Here is a 5,551-nt window from a genome sequence, read left to right as displayed (position 1 = left end):
AACTTTGACCAAAAACACCAACTTTGGCTACAAACATCTAGTTTCTACCAACTTTGACCAAAAACACCAACTTTGGCTACAAACATCTAGTTTCTACCAACTTTGACCAAAAACACCAACTTTGGCTACAAACATCCATTTTCTACCAACTTTGACCAAAAACACCAACTTTGGCTACAAACATCTAGTTCCTACCAACTTTGACCAAAAAACACCAACTTTGGCTACAAACATCTAGTTTCTACCAACTTTGACCAAAAACACCAACTTTGGCTACAAACATCTAGTTTCTACCAACTTTGACCAAAAACACCAACTTTGGCCACAAACATCCATTTTCTACCAACTTTGACCAAAAACACCAACTTTGGCTACAAACATCTAGTTTCTACCAACTTTGACCAAAAACACCAACTTTGGCCACAAACATCCATTTTCTACCAACTTTGACCAAAAAACACCAACGTTGGCTACAAACATCTAGTTTCTACCAACTTTGACCAAAAACACCAACTTTGGCTACAAACATCTAGTTTCTACCAACTTTGACCAAAAACACCAACTTTGGCTACAAACATCCATTTTCTACTAACTTTGACCAAAAACACCAACTTTGGCTACAAACATTCATTTTCTACTAACTTTGACCAAAAACACCAAATTTGGCTACAAACATCTAGTTTCTACCAACTTTGACCAAAAACACCAACTTTGGCTACAAACATCTAGTTTCTACCAACTTTGACCAAAAACACCAACTTTGGCTACAAACATCCATTTTCTACCAACTTTGACCAAAAACACCAACTTTGGCTACAAACATCTAGTTTCTACCAACTTTGACCAAAAACACCAACTTTGGCTACAAACATCTAGTTTCTACCAACTTTGACCAAAAACACCAACTTTGGCTACAAACATCTAGTTTCTACCATTTTTGACCAAAAACACCAACTTTGGCTACAAACATCCATTTTCTACCAACTTTGACCAAAAACACCAACTTTGGCTACAAACATCTAGTTTCTACCAACTTTGACCAAAAACACCAACTTTGGCTACAAACATCTAGTTTCTACCAACTTTGACCAAAAACACCAACTTTGGCTACAAACATCTAGTTTCTACCAACTTTGACCAAAAACACCAACTTTGGCCACAAACATCCATTTTCTACCAACTTTGACCAAAAAACACCAACGTTGGCTACAAACATCTAGTTTCTTCCAACTTTGACCAAAAACACCAACTTTGGCTACAAACATCTAGTTTCTACCAACTTTGACCAAAAACACCAACTTTGGCTACAAACATCCATTTTCTACCAACTTTGACCAAAAACACCAACTTTGGCTACAAACATCTAGTTTCTACCAACTTTGACCAAAAACACCAACTTTGGCTACAAACATCTAGTTTCTACCAACTTTGACCAAAAACACCAACTTTGGCTACAAACATCTAGTTTCTACCAACTTTGACCAAAAACACCAACTTTGGCTACAAACATCTAGTTTCTACCAACTTTGACCAAAAACACCAACTTTGGCTACAAACATCTAGTTTCTACCAACTTTGACCAAAAACACCAACTTTTGCTACAAACATCTAGTTTCTACCAACTTTGACGAAAAACACCAACTTTGGCTACAAACATCTAGTTTCTACCAACTTTGACCAAAAACACCAACTTTGGCTACAAACATCTAGTTTCTACCAACTTTAACCAAAAACACCAACTTTGGCTACAAACATCCATTTTCTACCAACTTTAACCAAAAACACCAACTTTGGCTACAAACATCTAGTTTCTACCAACTTTGACCAAAAACACCAACTTTGGCTACAAACATCCATTTTCTACCAACTTTGACCAAAAACACCAACTTTGGTTACAACCCAGCGGTCAAATTCTTCGTTAAGCGGGCTTCAGACGGGGTTCACGACGTCAATCTGAAGCCCGGGTGAAGCCCGTCTGAAGCCCGCTTAACGAAGAGCTTTTTTGCGCATGTGTGAGTGTGTAGCGCGGTAGCCTCGTAGGTATGGGTGCGTTATTGGCTATGCATAATGGAAAGTTGTCATCAATTAAAAAGGACAAAACATGAAATGTTTTTTTGTTTAATTTTTCTATTTTTTTTCACAAATTTCTCGCTTACACTTCACTTGCTGGAAAATGTGGCAAATGTGTTGGTCTGTAAACAGAAAATAGTTGAAATTAGCAGTTATTTCAATAAGTTTAATAAGTACTTACTTATGTGGTGTAAAATTTTGTCCTCTCTGCATGGTACTTTGTACACTGTGTTTGCTGTTTGGTTTCCTGCGGACCGTGCCAATAAATTGTTTCGGATGTACCTGAAATTGTAAAAGCGTAATGTAAATTGCATGTAATTGATATAATTCGTTGCATTAAATGCCTTACCAGACTCGCAGCAGCCATGAAACAGTTTCAGCACCACTTTGTTCCGGAGGCACGCTGGTCAAGCATCATCCCTATTTCCATGCGTTTTTTCACTCCATATCCCTAACTAAACTATCCAGTCACTTGAAAAACGCGTGCTCTTTCGATTCGAAGCCATTTTTATCCTTTTATAACCATTTTATCTCCCTATTCTATGCAATAAACTAACCAAAACTTGCACTTCGAAAGCAAAACAAAATATGACGGCTAAAGAATGACGGTGCTGTCAAAATGGGTTTCTACACACACAAAGATATCCCATGAGCTCGGTGTGTAAATACACAACGCGGAGCACGTCGAACTTCGGCAAAGTGTGAAAAGAGCGAGACAAGAACATGCTTGACGAACGAAAAAACCGAGATAGCTTGTGTTGACACGCAAAAGTATAGGCCAACGAGGGTTGGAAGGGGATGAAACGAGGTGAAACGCATGAAAGCTTGACCGCTGGGAAACATCTAGTTTCTACCAACTTTGACCAAAAACACCAACTTTGGCTACAAACATCCATTTTCTACTAACTTTGACCAAAAACACCAACTTTGGCTACAAACATCTAGTTTCTACCAACTTTGACCAAAAACACCAACTTTGGCTACAAACATCCATTTTCTACTAACTTTGACCAAAAACACCAACTTTGGCTACAAACATCTAGTTTCTACCAACTTTAACCAAAAACACCAACTTTGGCTACAAACATCTAGTTTCTACTAACTTTGACCAAAAACACCAACTTTGGCTACAAACATCTAGTTTCTACCAACTTTGACCAAAAACACCAACTTTGGCTACAAACATCCATTTTCTACCAACTTTGACCAAAAACACCAACTTTGGCTACAAACATCTAGTTTCTACCAACTTTGACCAAAAACACCAACTTTGGCTACAAACATCTAGTTTCTACCAACTTTGACCAAAAACACCAACTTTGGCTACAAACATCTAGTTTCTACCAACTTTGACCAAAAACACCAACTTTGGCTACAAACATCTAGTTTCTACCAACTTTGACCAAAAACACCAACTTTGGCTACAAACATCTAGTTTCTACCAACTTTGACCAAAACACCAACTTTGGCTACAAACATCCATTTTCTACCAACTTTGACCAAAAACACCAACTTTGACTACAAACATCTAGTTTCTACCAACTTTGACCAAAAACACCAACTTTGGCTACAAACATCCGTTTTCTACTATCTTTGACCAAAAACACCAACTTTGGCTACAAACATCTAGTTTCTACCAACTTTAACCAAAAACACCAACTGTTAGCGCTGCCAGGAGAAATGAAGTTGACAGCTGTCAAGAAATGAACCAGCAGACTATAAACAAAGATTTAGCTAGGGCCGCGGCTGAAAAGGACACAGCGTGCAGTAGCACAGAGAACGTCAGAGGCTAAAAACGGTCACTATTTTTAGTATATTATTTTTTCGTTTATCTTTGTGTAAAAGGTCATAATAATAAGCGGCATCATTAAAAACTTCAAAATCGTCCTACCCTTTGTTACGTCAGTAACACCAACTTTGGCTACAATCATCTAGTTTCTACCAACTTTGACCAAAAACATCAACTTTGGCTACAAACATCCATTTTCTACTAACTTTGACCAAAAACACCAACTTTGGCAACAAACATCTAGTTTCTACCAACTTTGACCAAAAACACCAACTTTGGCTACAAACATCTAGTTTCTACCAACTTTGACCAAAAACACCAACTTTGGCTACATACATCTTGTTTCTACCAACTTTGACCAAAAACACCAACTTTGGCTACAAACATCTAGTTTCTACCAACTTTGACCAAAAACACCAACTTTGGCTACAAACATCTAGTTTCTACCAACTTTGACCAAAAACACCAACTTTGGCTACAAACATCTAGTTTCTACCAACTTTGACCAAAAACACCAACTTTGGCTACAAACATCTAGTTTCTACCAACTTTGACCAAAAACACCAACTTTGGCTACAAACATCCATTTTCTACTAACTTTGACCAAAAACACCAACTTTGACTACAAACATCTAGTTTCTACCAACTTTGACCAAAAACACCAACTTTGGCTACAAACATCCATTTTCTACTATCTTTGACCAAAAACACCAACTTTGGCTACAAACATCTAGTTTCTACCAACTTTAACCAAAAACAACAACTGTTAGCGCTGCCAGGAGAAATGAAGTTGACAGCTGTCAAGAAATGAACCAGCAGACTATAAACAAAGATTTAGCTAGGGCCGCGGCTGAAAAGGACACAGCGTGCAGTAGCACAGAGAACGTCAGAGGCTAAAAACGGTCACTATTTTTAGTATATTATTTTTTCGTTTATCTTTGTGTAAAAAGTCATAATAATAAGCGGCATCATTAAAAACTTCAAAATCGGCCTACCCTTTGTTACGTCAGTAACACCAACTTTGGCTACAAACATCTAGTTTCTACCAACTTTGACCAAAAACATCAACTTTGGCTACAAACATCCATTTTCTACTAACTTTGACCAAAAACACCAACTTTGGCTACAAACATCTAGTTTCTACCAACTTTGACCAAAAACACCAACTTTGGCTACAAACATCTAGTTTCTACCAACTTTGACCAAAAACACCAACTTTGGCTACATACATCTTGTTTCTACCAACTTTGACCAAAAACACCAACTTTGGCTACAAACATCTAGTTTCTACCAACTTTGACCAAAAACACCAAATTTGGCTACAAACATCTAGTTTCTACCAACTTTGACCAAAAACACCAACTTTGGCTACAAACATCTAGTTTCTACCAACTTTGACCAAAAACACCAACTTTGGCTACAAACATCTAGTTTCTACCAACTTTTACCAAAAACACCAACTTTGGCTACAAACATCCATTTTCTACCAACTTTGACCAAAAACACCAACTTTGGCTACAAACATCTAGTTTCTACCAACTTTGACCAAAAACACCAACTTTGGCTACAAACATCTAGTTTCTACCAACTTTGACCAAAAACACCAACTTTGGCTACAAACATCTAGTTTCTACCAACTTTGACCAAAAACACCAACTTTGGCTACAAACATCTTGTTTCTACCAACTTTGA

The 5,551-nt window shown here is 37.5% G+C and overlaps 1 long non-coding RNA gene across 1 annotated transcript; it reads right to left on the bottom strand.

Moving 5' to 3' along the window:
• Positions 1 to 1,899: 1,899 nt before the first annotated feature.
• On the bottom strand, positions 1,900 to 2,909 carry LOC125773990 (uncharacterized). Its single transcript, XR_007420517.1, has 3 exons — positions 2,420 to 2,909; positions 2,252 to 2,352; positions 1,900 to 2,192 (listed from the first exon to the last, which is right to left on the bottom strand). It is a non-coding gene; the product is annotated as an uncharacterized LOC125773990 (long non-coding RNA).
• Positions 2,910 to 5,551: the final 2,642 nt, after the last annotated feature.

Source organism: Anopheles funestus (assembly GCF_943734845.2).
Source record: "Anopheles funestus chromosome X unlocalized genomic scaffold, idAnoFuneDA-416_04 X_unloc_7, whole genome shotgun sequence".
Classification (NCBI taxonomy): Eukaryota; Metazoa; Arthropoda; class Insecta; order Diptera; family Culicidae; genus Anopheles; species Anopheles funestus.
The sequence above is the reverse complement of the archived record's forward strand: the minus strand, read 5'-3'. Positions and strand labels throughout refer to the sequence as shown.